A 16,360-nucleotide genomic window follows, 5' to 3' on the forward strand; every position below is an offset into this window, starting at 1 on the left:
TTAGGCCAGGCGCGGTGGCTCATGCCTGTAATCCCAGCACTTTGGGAGGCCAAGGTGGGCAGATCACTTGAGGTCAGAAGTTTGAGACCAGCGTGGCCAACATGGTGAAAACTCGTCTCTACTAAAAATACAAAAAAAATAGCTGGGAATGGTGGCATGCACCTATAATCACAGCTACTCCACAGGCTGAGGCAGGAGAATCGCTTGAACAGTCTGTTGCCTACAAGAAACATACTTCATTTATAAAGACACACATAGACTGAAAATAAAAGGATGGAAAAAGATGTTCCATGCAAATGAAAACCAAAAAGAGCAGGAGTAGCTATACTTACATCAGACAAAACAGATTTGAAGACAAAAGCTATAAAAAGAGACAAAGAAGCTGGGCACGGTGGCTCACACCTCTAATCCCAGTACTTTGGCAGGCCGAGGCAGGCAGACTGCCTGAGGTCAGGAGTTCAAGACCAGCCTGGCCAACACGGCAAAACCTCGTCTTTTCTAAAAATACAAAAATTAGCTGGGCGTGGTGGTGCACACCTGTAGTCCCACTACTTGGGAGGCTGAGGCAGGAGAATCACTTGAACTCTGGAGGCAGGAGGTTGCAGTGAGCCGAGATCACACCACTGCACTCCAGCCTGGGCAACAGAGCAAGACTCTGTCTCAAAAAAAAAAAAAAAAAAAAACAAAAAAAGAGAAAGACAAAGAAGGTCATTATATAATGACAAACGGATCAATTCAGCAAGAGATATAACAATGGTAAATATATATGCATCCCGCACTGGAGCACCTAGATATATAAAACAAGTATTATTAGAGCTAAAGAGAGTGTCTCCAATAGGGTAATAGCTAGAGATGTCAATTTCAGCACTGGACAAATCATCCAGACAGAAAATCAACAAAGAAACATCAGACTTAATCTGCAGTGTAAACTAAATGGACCTATCAGATATTTATACAACATTTCATCCAATGGCTAGAGAATATACACATTCTTCTCCTTGGCATACAGATAGACCATATGATAGACCACAAACAAGTCTTAAAAAATTCAAAACACTGATATCATATCAGGTATCTTTTCTAACCACAATGGAATAAAACTAGAAATCAATAACAAGAGGAATTTTGGAAACAGTACAAACACATGGAAATTAATCAATATGATCCTGAATGACCAGTGTGCCAACGAAGAAATTAAGAAGAAAATTTAAAAATTTTTTGAAACAAATGAAAATGGAAACACAACATACCAAAACTTATGGGATACATGAAAGTAGTACTAAGAGGAAAGTTTATAGCAATAAGTGCCTATGTCAAAAAAGTAGAAAAACTTCAAATAAACAACCTAATGATACATCTTAAAGAACTAGAAAAGCTACAGCAAAATAAACAGAAAATCAGTAGAAGAAATAGTAAAGATCAGAGCAGAAATAAATGAAGTTGAAAGATCAACGAAACAAAAAGTTGGTTTTCGAAAAGATAAACAAAATTGAGACACTTTTAGCCAGACTAGGAAAAAAAGAAAGAAGACTTAAATAAATAAAATCAGAGATTAAAGAGGAGACATTACAACCAATACTGCAGAAATTCAAAGGATCACCAGAGACTACTATGAGCAATTACATGCCAAAAAACTGGAAAGCCTAGAAGAAACTGATAAATTCCTAGACACATACAACCTACCAAGACTGAACCAGGAAGAAATCCAAAACCTGAACAGATCAATAACAAGCAATGACATCAAAGCAGTAATTAAAAGTCTCCCAGCAAAGAAAAGCCTAGAACCTGATGGCTTCACTGTTGAATTTCACCAAACATTTAAAGAAAAATCCTAATATCAGTCCTATTCAAACTATTCCAAAAAACAGAGGAGAGAATACTTCCAAACTCATTCTACCAGCCCAGTATTCCTAATAACAAAACCAGAGAAAGACATATTAAAAAAAGAAAAAAAAACTACAAGCCAATATCCCTGATGAACATTGATGCAAAAATCCACAACAAAATACTAGCAAACTGTATTCAACAGTACATTAAAAAGATCATTCATCATTACCCTACAGATAAATCCCACGGATGCAAGAATGGCTCAACATATGCAAATCAATCAATGTGGTACATCAAATCAACACAATGAAGGACAAAAACCATATGACCATTTTGGTTGATGCTGAAAAAGTATCTGATACAATTCCACATCCCTTCCTGACACAAACCCTCAAAAAATTGAGTTTAGAAAAAACATACCTCAACACAATAAAAGCCATACATGACAGACCCACAGCTAGTATCATACTGAATGGGGAAAAACTGAAAGCCTTTCCTCTAAGATTTGGAACAAGAGAAGAATGCCCACTTTCACAACTGTTATTCAACATAGTGCTGTTAGTCTTAGCTAGCGCAATCAGACAAGAGAAAGAAATAAAGGTCACCCAAACTAGAAAGGAAGAAGTCAAATTATCCTTGTTTGCAGATGATATAATTTTATATTTTGAAAAACCTTAAAACACCATAAAAAAACTATTAGAACTGTAAAACAAACTCAGTAAAGTCGCAGCATAAAAAATCAACATACAAAAATCACTAGTACTTCTGTATGCCAATGGTGAACAATTTGAAAAAGAAATTTGAAAAATCCCATTTACAATAGCCACAAATAAAATTAAATACCTAGGAATTAACTAAAGAATAAAAGATCAGGCCAAGCACAGTGGCTCAAGGCCGGGCGTGGTGGCTCACGCCTGTAATCCCAGCACTTTGGGAGGCTGAGATGGGCAGATCACAAGGTCAGGAGTTCAAGACCAGCCTGGCCAACATGGTGAAACCCCGTTTCTACTAAAAAAAAATAAAAATAATACAAAAACTTGTCGGGCATGGTGGCATGCGCCTATAATCCCAGCTACTCAGGAGACTGAGGCAGGAGAATTGCTTTAACCTTGGAGGTAGAGGTTGCCATGAGCCAAGATCATGCCATTGCACTCCAGCCTGGGTGACAGAGCGAGACTCCGTCTCAAAAAAAAAAAAAAAAAAAAAAGAAGAAGAAGTAAAAGATCTTAATAAAAAACTATAGAACACTGATGAAAGAAATTCAAAAAAATGGGAAAATATTCCATGTTCATGGATTGGAAGAATCAATATCATTAAATGTCCATTCTACCCAAAGCAATCTACAGATTCAATGCAATCTCCATCAAACTACCAATGACATTCCTCACAGAAATAGAAAAAATAATCCTAAAATTTATATGGAACCACAAAAGATCCCAAATAGTCAAAACTATCCTAAGCAAAAAGAACAAAACTGGAGGAATTACATTACACTGACTTCAATTTTACTACAGAGCTACAGTAACCAAAACAGCATGGTACTGGCATAAAAACAGATACCTAGACCATGGAACAGAATAGAGAACCCAGAAACAAATACACACATCTACAGTGAACTCATTTTTGACAAAGGTGCCAAGAACATACACTGGGGAAAAGAGAGTCTCTTTGGGGGAAAATTGGATATCTATATGCAGAAAATGAAACTAAACCCCTATCTCTCATCATATACAAAAATCAAATCAAAATGGATTAAAGACTTAAATATACGACCTCACACTATGAAACTGCTCCAAGAAAACACTGGGGAAACTCTCTAGGACACTGGTCTGGGCAAAAATTTCTTGAGTAATACTCTACAAGCACAAGCAACCAAAGCAAAAACGGGCAAATGGGATCCATCAAGTTTAAAAGCTTCTGCACAGCAAAGGAAGCAATCAACAAAGACAGAACCTACAGAACGGGAGAAAATATGCGCAAACTACCCATCTGACAAGGGATTAACAACCAGAATATATAAGGAATTCAAGCAACTCAATAGGAAAAAAAATCAAATAACCCAATTAAAAAATGGGCAAAAGATCTGAATACACATTTTTCAAAAGAAGACATACAAATGGCAAACAGGAATATGAAAAAGTGCTCAACACCACTGATGATCAGAGAAATGCAAATCAAAACTACAATGAGACATCATCTCACCCAGGTAAAATGGCTTTTATCCAAACGACAGGCAATAAAGGAAATCCATATATTGAAAAGATAGCTCCACTCTTATGTTTATTGCAGCACCGTTCACAATAGCCAAGATTCGCAAGCAACCTAAGTGTCCATCAGCAGACGAATGAATAAATAAACTGTATATGCAATGGATTCAGCCATAAAAAAGAATGAGATCCTGTCACTTGCAACAACATAGGTGGAACTGGAGGTCATGATGTTAAGTGAAACAAGCCAGGCACAGAAAGACAACCTTTCAATATTCTCACTCATTAGTGGGAGCTAAAAATTGAAACAATTGAACTCTTGGAGATGAAGAACAGAATTATGGTTACCAGAGGCTGAGAAGAGTGGGTGGGGTAGGGAAGATTAATGGATTCAAAAATATAATTACACGGAATGAATAAGATCTAGTATTTGATAGCTCAACAGGGTGACTGCAGTCAACAATAATTTATTGTACCATTTTTAAATAACTAAAAGTATAAATGGAATGTTTATAATACAAAGAATAAATGCTTGAGGTAATGAATACCTCATTTACCCTAATGTGATTATTACACATTGCATGCTTGTATCAAAACATTTCATGTTAACCAGGTGCTATGGTATGTGCCTATAGTCCTGGCTACCTGTAAGGCTGAGGTAGGAGGATCACTTGAGCCCAGGGGGTCAAGGCTGCAGTGAACCATGATGGCACCACTGTACTCCAGCCTGGGTGACATAGTGAGATACTGTATCTAAAAAATAAAATAATGGCCAGGCACGGTAGCTCATGCCTGTAATCCTAGCACTTTGGGAGGCCAAGGTGGGCACATCGCCAGGAGTTCAAGACCAGCCTGGACAACATGATGAAACCCCATCTCTACTAAAAATACAAAAAAAATTAGCTAGGCATGGTGGCGAGCACCTGTAATCCCAGCTACTTGGGAGGCTGAGGCAGGAGAATCACTTGAACCCAGAGACAGAGGCTACAGTGAGCTAAGATTTCACAACTGCACTCCAGCCTGTGCTGGAGCACAGGGCAATGGAGCGAGACTCTATCTCAAAAAAATAAAAATAGGCTGGGCATGGTGGCTCACGCCTGTAATCCCTGCACTTCGGGAGGCCAAGGCGGGTGGATCTCCTGAGGTCAGGAGTTTGAGACCGGCCTGGCCAACATGGTAAAACCCTGACTCTGCTAAAAATACAGAAACTTAGGCCGGGTGCGGTGGCTCACGCCTGTAATCCCAGCACTTTGGGAGGCCGAGACGGGCGGATCATGAGGTCAGGAGCTCGAGACCATCCTGGCTAACATGGTGAAACCCCGTCTCTAATAAAAATACAAAAAAAAAATGAGCTGGGCGTGGTGGCGGGCGCCTGTAGTCCCAGCTACTCGGGAGGCTGAGTCAGGAGAATGGCGTGAACCCAGGAGGCAGAGCTTGCAGTGAGCCGAGATCGCGCTACTGGACTCCAGCCTGGGTGACAGAGCCAGACTCCGTCTCAAAAAAAAAAAAAAAAAAAAAAAAAAAAAACAAACTTAGCCAGGCATGGTGGCACGCGCCTATAATCCTAGCTACTCAGGAGGCTGAGGCAGGAGAACCGCTTGAACTCGGGAGGCAGAGTTGCAATGAGCCGAGGCTGTACCACTGCACTCCAGCCTGGGTGACAGAGCAAGGCTCTTGTCTCAAAAAAATAATAAATAATAAATAATCAGCTGGGCGCTGAGGCGGGCAGATCACTTGAAGTCAGGAGTTCGAGACCAGTCTGGTCAACATGGTAAAACCCCATCTATACTAAAAATACAAAAAATTAGCTGGGCGTGGTGGCGCATGCTTGTAGTCCAAGCTACCTGGGAGGCTGAGACAGAAGAATTGCTTGAACTGGGGAGGCAGAGGTTGCAGTAAGTCGAGATGGCACCACTGCACTCCACTCTGGGCGACACAGCAAGACTCCATTTCAAAAAATAATAATAAAATAAAAATTTTAAATAATAAAAATATAAATAAATTTTTTTTAAAAAAAATCTCATGTGACCCATGAATATGTACATCTACTATGTACCCATAAAAATTAAAAGCAAAAAACTTTTTAAAAACAACAAAAAAAGAAATTATGAGCTGGGAGCAGTGGTACAAGCTGAGATATTTTACAATACATAAAAATGATGCATTTCTATTTGGAGGCTAGGTGGGAGGACCACTTGAGGCCAGGAGCCCAAGGTTACAGTGCCTGATGATCACATCCTGTAAATAGTCACTCTACTGCAGCTTGGGCAACATAGTGAAAACTCGCTTCTTAAAAACAAAACAATACAAATTAGGATACCAAAAATAGTATTTTAATCAACAGAAGGAACAATATCTCAGCAGAATCACAGATGTTATTCATTAATTCTCCCAACTTCCAATGACACATAAGTCCCTCACACATGAATGCTAAAAATGTTATATTCTTTATGATGGAGTTGAGTTCTATAACGGAATCCTCTCCCCTCCCCTCCCTTCCTTCTTTTCTTTTCTTTTCTTTTAAACAGGGTCTTGTTCTGTCACCCAGGCTGGAGTCCGGTGGTGTGATCACGGCTCACTGCGGCCTTGACCTTCTGGGCTCAAGGGATCCCCCCTCAGCCCCCACTATCAGTAGCTGGGACTACAGGCATGCGCCACCATGCCCACCTAATTTTGGGGTTTTGTTTTTGTTTTTGTATTTGTTTTTGTCTTTTGAGACGGTCTTGCTCTGTCGCCCAGGCTGGAGTGCAGTGGTGAGATCTCAGCTCACTGCAAGCTCCACCTCCTGGGTTCATGCCATTCTCCTGCCTCAGCCTCCCTAGTAGCTGGGACTACAGGCGCCCGCCACCACGCACAGCTCATTTTTTGTGTTTTTAGTAGAGACGGGGTTTCACCGTGTTAGCCAGGATGGTCTTGATCTCCTGACCTCGTGATCCGCCTGCCTCGGCCTCCCAAAGTGCTGGGATTACAGGCGTGAGCCACTGGCCAATTTTTGTATTTTTTTATAAAGACAAGGTTTCCCCGTATTGCCCAGGCTGGACTCAAACTTTCGGGCTCAAGCGATCCACCTGCCTCGGCCTCTCAAAGTGCTGGGATTACAGGTGTGAGCCACTGGGCCCAGCCACCATTTTTCTTAATGTTTAGCATATTTACTTTCCTTATCTGAAAAATGACAAAAATATATCATAGCCATCTACAAGATGCCTTCAAATAATCTACTAATGTGCAATAACAATATTTTTCTTATATAGTAACCCAAAAGGAATCTGATTCTGTTGATTTTCCTAGGGACAATTTAAGAGCAGGGTTTAAAATAAATAGCTGGAGTCCTGTTTTCTTTTCCAGATGAGAAAAGTAATTGAGTAAATTCAGTTCATGAAAGAAATGTCAGGTTAAGTAATATATGTAAGTCACAGGAATAGAGAAGTATTGGATGAATTGTCCCCTCCTGAATTCCCACTAAGCATTTGATTATATATACCAGCAATACTGAAATAGTATCATTTAAAAATTTGTAGTATTTTATCCTATACTCTGATTTTAGTTCTTTTCAACTTCACCTTAAAATAAACGAGAAAATAATATATGTGTCACAATTAGGAGACAAAAGGAAAACTGGAAAAAAGATTGCAAACTAAATAATCACCATGAATTAGCACCAAATTCAGAAAAGGGGATGACTTTCCAATGGACCAATTATGGACTAAAAGTAATATTACAAGTTACATATTTTATATAACAACTTCTAATTGGACCTTTCCTCAGCCCTTCTTCCCCCACTTCAGCCACCAAACTACTTCCTTTCTTCCGTTCACGAACAAACTTCCTGAAAGTTGCTATGTCCATTTGATAACTACCATTCAGTCCTCAGTTCATTACAGTCTGGCAACCGGGAGGTTCACATGGCCTCCTATAGATCCCTTGTCTATTTTAAATTTTCATCCTTTTTGACATGTCTATAGCTTGACACTGTTGGCCGGTCCTCATTTTGTAAAGTTGTCTGGTTTCTTGGCTTCTAGAAAAACAAACTCTCCAGATGCTAAGCCTACTACACAGTTTCTTCTCAGTCTCCTTTAATCATTCTCCCTTCTCTCTGGAGATGATTAGTGGTTAAATCTGTTTTCTTCTTGCACAAAAGTTGCTTTTGTTGAGGGGCAAAAGCAACTCTTAAACCTGTTGCTTTTGCTCCTCAACCCCTGGCTTCAACCATCATGTCTATTAACCCTCTGTAAACACTAGAATAACTTATGGAGCTTTTAAAAATATAGATGGCACTTCGGTTTCCAGCAATATGCTAGACAAAGGGTCCAAAAACATCTCCAGTAAAAATCCTAGTTCACATTGAATAAATAATGTATATAATATAATGTTTTATATATGATGTTTTATATATAATGTATGATTTATATTTGTTTTTATATAATTTATAATATAATATTACGTATCCTACTTTTATAAATATATAATTTTAATATATGGCTGAACTAGCAGTAACATGTAAGAATTCCTTAGAGGCCCCAGAAACAACAGCAAAGTGTAGATTCAGAGAGGTAAGCATTTGCCTTGAGGGTATCCAATGATCTCTGGTGGTCAATAGCCTGGCTACCAGGAGCCCTATGCAATCAGTAAGGAGGCAAAGCTTGGGACCTGAACAGGTAGGAATTCAAGGTCAGAGAACCCTCTACTACAATTTAAAATACAATGCCTTTAGGGAGATAGTGAAGATAGTACTCATCTCGGCCTTGGCTCCTGGTAGTACAGGAAAAACGAAAAAGAGTCCTATGAAAACTCCTAACCATACGCCTGCATTTGCCCAGGTTGGGGCCTGAATTCACACCAAGTACATGACCCAAAGAAACTTTAAGTTGCTAATTTAGTTTGATTTTTGTTAATAGTGCCCCAGGTGCCTACCAGGAAGCAACATAAACCCTATGTGGAAAAATGCACAGGAAACTCAAGCCTCAAAGAATTCCCACAGATAAAAGTTCCAAATTACATAAACTCACAATTTTATTAAAAATCACTAAGCTCATGAAGAAACAAAATACCATGAGCAAGGGTCAGGAGAAACAAAAAACTATGAAATCAGAATGCAGATACGGGAATTTTTAGATAAGGAACATAAAATAAGCATGGTTCAACTGCTTAACAATACAAAAGAAGACCTTGAAAGTATGCTGAAGGAACAAGAGACTATCAGAAATGATCAAGATCTAAAAAGGAACCAAAGAGAACTTCTGGAAATAAAAAATATAATAACTGAAACCTTAACATTCAATGGGGAGTTAAAAAAAAAACAAATTAAGCACAGCTAAAAAGTAATGAACAGGAAACCAAATTTGATGATTATAAAGGAAGCACTGTGAAGAAACCCTGAGATGGAAAATACAAGAGATTATGAAACACAGAAGACAGAATGAAAAGACCCAACATACATCTAACAAGAGTTGTACAAGAATAAAAATGAGGAAGATACAATATTTGAAGAGATAACTGAGAACTATAAAGTCAATGAGGGGAAGAGATTATTGTCTATTTTATTCTCTGCAGCATCACCAGCCCTTGGCACATAGTGAATGGCCTATACTATCTGTGGAATTCCTAACCAAAGATCCAACATATATCTAATCAGAGTTCTAAAAGGAAGAAAAATAAGAAGACACAGTAGCTGAAAAGTTTCTAGAACAGGCAGAAAATACCATTCCTTAGAGACAGAAATCACGGAAAATCCTAGGATGACAAATGTTTTAATATTCACTAAGATATATCATAGTGAAACTGCAGCAAGAAAGGAAAGGCAAATTACCTACAAAAGAATAACAATTAAAATGACAGCTGATGTCCAAACATCAACACAAATTAAAAGACAATGGTATTTTCAAAATACTAAGAGAAAACAACCATCAAAACAATTCCATACCCAGCAAAACTTTAAGACTGAAAGCCAAATAAAGGCATTTTCAGACAAAAACTGGGTTTGCCACCAATAGACTCTCACCAAAAAAAACTCCCAAAGGTGTACTTCAAGAAGAAAAAAAATGATCTCAAAGAAAGATACAATATGTAAGAAGGGTGAACAGAAAATGCTAAACACAAGGGTAAAACTAAATAAATATGCAGGGCACAGTGGCTCACACCTGTCATCCCAGCACTTCGGGAGGCCAAGATGGGAGGATCCCCCTTGAGCCCAGGAGTTTGAGCCCAGCTTGGGCAACACAGCAGGACCTTATGTCTACTAAAAATAAAAAAACATATATTTAGCTGGGTGTGGTGGCAAGCACCTGTAGTTCCAGCTACTGGGGAGGCTGGAGCAGGAGGATCCTCTGAGCCCAGGAAGTCAAGGCTGCAATGAACTATGGTCATGCCACTGTACTTGAGCTTGGGCAACAGAGTGAGATCCCATCTCTAAAAATAAATAAATAATAAATAATAAACCAATATTAACTGTACAAAACAAGTCATTAATGTCTAATTTATAGGATTAAAAATCATGGAAGAAACAAAATCCTAGACAGTAACATTTTAACTTGGGAAGTGAGGATCTGTAACCAGAATTAAAACATTCTAAAGTCTTTGCATTGTTCAAGAGGATATAAATATTAACTTCAGGCTTTGTTAAGTTAAATATGCAACTGAAAATTTCCAGATAAGTCCTGAAAGAAGAAAATAAAAGTATAGCTTTCAAACCAATAGAGAAGGGAAACAGCAATTGCGGAAGGAAATTGCTTAGACATATCTAAACATATGGTAAAGAATAAAAGGACAGAAAAAGATATAACAAGCAAAAATCAAACTAAAGAAAACTATTATGGCTATATTAATTTTAGAGGAAACAAACTTTAACAAAAAAGCATTATTGTAAACAAACGGGGAAGCAACAGTGATATGAAATTCAGGTCACACAAAAAAAAATTCTACCTGTTAATACCACCACTTTGGGAGGCCGAGGTCGTGGATCACCTGAGGTCAGGAGTTCAAGACCAGCCTGGCCAACATGGTGAAACCCCGTCTCTACTAAAAATGCAAAAATTAGCTGGGTGTGGCAGCGCACGCCTGTAATCCCAGCCACTAGGGAGGCTGAGGCAGGAGAATCCCTTGAACCCGGGAGGCAGAGGTTGCAGTAAGCTGAGATTGTGCCGTCCAGCCTGGGCAACAGAGTGAGATTCCATCTCAAAAAATAAAAGAAAAAAGAAAAACAATTCTAAATCACCTAGTAATATAGATACAAAATATATACATACAAGTTGACAAAACTACAAAGAGAAACTACAGCTCTCTTAATAACTGGTAGATCAATTGGTAAAATATCAGTAAGAATATAAAAAACGATTGTATCAAAACAATAATATTGGGTTATTGAATATATGCAGAATATTAAACTAGAGATTACACATTCTTTTCAAGCACACACAGAACATTTACAAAAACTGATTACATACTAGGTCAAGTTTCAATGCTTTTCAAAGAATTAGTAGTACACAGAAAGATTCTCTTTCTACCATCTACTTAAATTTAAAATATCAAAAAGATAATTTTTAAAGCCTAAATATTTAAAAAATTTTAAACATAATTCTAAATAACTCATGGGTCAAAGTAGATGTCACATTAGAAATTAGAAAATATTACTTGTGGGATGGTACTCTAAAGAAAATGTATAGCTTAAATGATAGTGTTACAGAGACTGAAACTTAAGAGCTAAAGCATCCAATTTAGTAAATTTAAATTTAAAAAAGAACAACCCCAAGGATATCACTGAGAGAATGGGCAAAGCTCAGATTAGTTATTTGAAAAATACGGCCATGTACCACAATAATGACATCTCAGTCAACAACGAACTGTATAAACAATGATGGTCCCATAAGATAATCATACTGTATTTTAACTGTACCTTATCTATGTTTAGATATGTTTAAATACACAAATACTTACCATGTGCTACAACTGCCTACAGTATTCATTCATTCATTCAACACAGTAACATGTTGTATAGGTTTGTAGCCTAGGAGCAATAGGCTATAATGTACAGCCTGGGTGTAGCAGGCTGTACAATCTGAGTTGGTGTAAGTCACTCTACAATGGTTGAACAATGACTAAACTGCCTAATGACGCCTTTCTCAGAATGAATCCCCATCATTAAACAATGCATGACTGTACTAATAAAATTAATAAACCCCTAATAAGACTGATTGTTTTAAAAAATGAAACACCACTAACTATATAAGAAATAAAAAAGGAACTATAATCATTGGTACAGCAGAAAATGTAAAAGGTAAGAAAACATTACGAATAATTTTATGTCAATACATTTTAAAACTTAGGTGAAATGGAAACATTTCTAGAAAAATATAAATTACAAAAATAATTCAAGAAAAAAGAGAGAGCCTAAATGGTCCTATAACCAATAAACAAATTAAATCACTAAACATTTTCCCTACGAAGAAAATTCCAGGCCCAAATACTTTTACTATCAAGTTCTACCAAGTATCTAAGGAACAAACAATTCCAAGCTTACATACTATTCCAGATTTTACAAAAAGAGAGAATACTCCCTAATTCATTTTATGAGGCTAGCTTAACCTTGATATCAAACCTGACAAAGGCATTTTAAGGAAATAAAAGAAATGGGCCAGGTGTGGTGGCTCACGCCTGTAATCCCAGCACTTTGGGAGGCCAAGGAGGGTGGATCACCTAAGGTCAGGAGTTTGAGACCAGGCTGGCAAACATGGGGAAATCCTGTCTCTACTGGAAAAAAAAAAAAAAAAAAAATGCTGGGGGTGGTGGCACATGCCTGTAAATCCCAGCTACTCGGGAAGCTGAGGCAGGAGAATTGCTTGAACCCGGGAGACAGATATTGTAGTGATCCAAGATTGCACCATTGCCCTCCAGCCTGGGCAACAGAGCAAGACTCAGTCTAGGGAGAAAAAAAAAAAGAAAAGAAACAAAGTATTTGCCTATACCACACTACATTTTTTTTTTTAATGGAGTCTCCCTCTGTCACCCAGGCTGAAGTGCAGTGGCACCATCTCTGGCTCACTGCAACCTCCGCCTCCCGGGTTCAAGCAATCCTCCCACCTCAGAGGCCCGAGTAGCTAGGACTACAGGCATGCGCCACCATGCCTAATTTTTCTTTTTGTAAAGGGGGTTTCACCATGTTGGCTAGGCTGGTCTGGAACTCCTGACCTCAAGTGATCCCCCTGCCTCAGCCTCCCAAAGTGCTAGAATTACAAGCATGAGCCACTGTGCTCGGCCTACATTTTTATGTAGTATATATTTACATGTCCACCTTATCCACTAGACTGTAAACTTCTCTAGGGAAGATACCATTTATTATTCTTGGTCACCCTAAAGACCAGGCCTAAAGACTTAATCACTAGCAAGACCTATTTTTCCTGCATAGCAGACATTTTAGGGTTAAATGATCTGATGTGAGGATCAAATGAGATGAGTTATGAACTATAAATGTGCTAGTTATAGCCCTGCACTATTAAAAAAGAAAACATAATTTATACATATTATCTCAATCCTCACAAGAATCCTTTTCTTTTTTTTGGAGACAGAGTCTTGCTCTGTCACCCAGGGTGGGGTGCAGTGGCGTGATCTCGGCTCACTGCAACCTCTGCCTTCCAGGTTCAAGCAATTCTCTTGCCTCATCCTCCAGAATAGCTGGGACTACAGGCACCCGCCACCACACCCGGCTAATTTTTGTATTTTTAGTAGAGACGGGGTTTCACTATGTTGGCCAGGCTGGTCTCGAACTCCTGACCTCATGTGATCGGCCCACTTCGGCCTCCCAAAGTGCTGGGATTACAGGCGTGAGCCACGGCCCGGCCAAGAACCCTCTTAAAGTATGTATTAATACTCCACTTGATAGAAGAGGCTCAAGGAGATTAAATAAGTTCCCCAAGATCAGGCAACTAACAGGTGAAAGAGCTAAGATTTGAGCCCAAGTCAACTGCTACATTTAAGTGATTTTACTTCCTCGATATTCCTCGAACTCATTCAGAAGCCACAGAGCACAGTCATAAGAGCACTGATTGTGGAATTAAATACAACTATACTTGAATCCCAGTTGTCATTTATTGGTTGTCTCATTTTCCATTTGTAAATAGAAGATATTACCTGTCTTCAGTGGTTGTGGTAAATACTAAAGAAAATACTCATACTCAAAATATAGTAGTTCTTACAAGTTCTTTCTATAAATCCTTTAAATTCATGCTGAATAAAGAGAAACTATATTAAGCCAGAGTATTTGAAAAAATTGGGCGCAGTGGCTCACACCTATAATCCCAGTACTTTGGGAGGCTGAGGCAGGAGTATTGCTCGAGCCCAGGAGTTCAAGACCAGCCTAGGCAACACAGTGAGACCTCATCTTTACTAAAAATCAAAACAATTAACCAGACAATTAGCCACATGCCTGTGGTCCCAAGAGGTCAAGGCTGCAGTGAGCCAAGATCATGCCACTGCACTCCAGCCTGGGCAACAGGGGGAGACCCTGTCTCAAAAAAAAAAAAAATGTAAATTAAATTAAATTGAAAAATAAGAATAGTCCAAAAAAGTGTGTTGCTTTGTTTTTTTTTTTTGAGGCAGAGTCTTGCTCTGTCGCCCAGGCTAAACTGTAGTGGGATGATCTCGGCTCACTGCAACCTCCATCTCCTGGGCTTAAGCAATTCTTGTGCCTCAGCCTCCCCAGCAGCTGGGATTACAGGTGTGCGCCCGGCTAATTTTCGTATTTTTAATAGAGACGGGGTTGTGCCATGTTGCTCAGGCTGGTCTTGAACTCCTGAGCTCAGGCAATCCACCCACCTTAGCCTCCCCCCCCAAAAAAATGTTTTAAGAGAAAAGAGAAACTATAGTCTGGTTAAAATATTGGCTGGAAATGGTGGCTCACACCTGTAATCCCAGCATTTTGGGAGGCTGGGGCAGGCAGATCACTTGAGCTCAGGAGTTCAAGACCAGCCTGGGCAACATGGTGAGACCCTGTATCTACAAAAAATACAAAAATTAGCCAGGCGTCGTGGTGCATGCCTGTATTTCCAGCTACTTGGTAGGCTGAGGCAGCAGAATCACTGCACCAAGGAGGCGGAGGCTGCCATGAGCCAACATTGTGCCACTGCACTTTAGCCTGGACGATGAAAGTGAAACCCTGTCTCCAAAAAAAAAAAACTTACAAAACATATATGTATGTGTGTGTGTATACATCTATATGTAAGAGCTACAGGCCAGGCACGGTGGCTCATGCCTGTAATCCCACTTCAGGAGGACGAGGCAGGCAGATCATGAGGTCAGGAGTTCGAGACCAGCCTGACCAACATAGTGAAACCTCGTCTCTACTAAAAATACAAAAATTAGCTGGGCATGATGGCATGCACCTGTAATCCCAGCTACTTAGGAGGCTGAGGCAGGAGAATCGCTTGAAACTGGGAGGCGGAGGTTACAGTGAGCCAAGATTGCGCCACTGCACTCCAGCCTGGGTGACAGAGCTTTTTTTTTTCTCAAAAAAAAGCTACAATATACACAGACACATACACATTTATTCTCTACATACACATTTACTATATACACACATATATACAGATATTTATATATATGTGTGTCTGTGTATATCCATATATATGTCTGTGTATATATACATTTACTATATACAGACACACACATATATAGGTATGCATAAAATACCTATATATGTGTGTGTCTGTGTATATACACATTTACTATATAGACACACATATATATAAATTTCCATATATGTATCTTCGTATATAGTAAATGTGTAAGTAGAGAGTAAATGTGTGTCTGTGTATATATATGTGTCTGTGTATATATCGTAGCTCTTACAACTATTAATATTATTGTCTCATTTTTCTCTTTACCTATCTCTTTTTCCTATGACCCTTTTTCACTAACATAAGTTATTTTTCTACAACTAAATAATTTGCCCAGCTAATTGTATAACCTACTCTCTGGTCACTCTCTCCTCATCCTTTTTGTTCCTATGTTTTATGCAACTCAAATACAATACTTATAATAACCATGCTCTGTGACACCATGTCTGTTGCACAAGTTCCTGCACTCTATAATACCTTCTCCACTTCATTTGCCTAGAAAATTCTGACTCATCCTTCAAATCTTGAATGCAAACATCTTTCCTGAAGTTTTCTCCAATGCATCCTGATCATTTACCTCTCTATTAACTCTGTACCTCACACATACTTCTACATTATAATTATCACCCTCTGTTGTGACCATTTAACTATTAAAATGTGGGCCCTCTGGCTGGGTGCGGTGGCTCACGCCTGTAATCCCAGCACTTTGGGAGGCCGAGGCAA

The 16,360-nt window shown here is 38.9% G+C and overlaps 1 protein-coding gene across 2 annotated transcripts in view; it reads right to left on the reverse strand.

Moving 5' to 3' along the window:
• The window catches only part of ALG6 (ALG6 alpha-1,3-glucosyltransferase), a 69,783-nt gene that overhangs the window by 49,156 nt on the left and 4,267 nt on the right, over positions 1-16,360 (reverse strand). The gene's annotated exons all lie outside the window — the stretch shown is intronic.

The sequence above is a fragment of the Gorilla gorilla genome, chromosome 1, assembly GCF_029281585.2.
Source record: "Gorilla gorilla gorilla isolate KB3781 chromosome 1, NHGRI_mGorGor1-v2.1_pri, whole genome shotgun sequence".
In the NCBI taxonomy this organism is placed as follows: domain Eukaryota; kingdom Metazoa; phylum Chordata; class Mammalia; order Primates; family Hominidae; genus Gorilla; species Gorilla gorilla.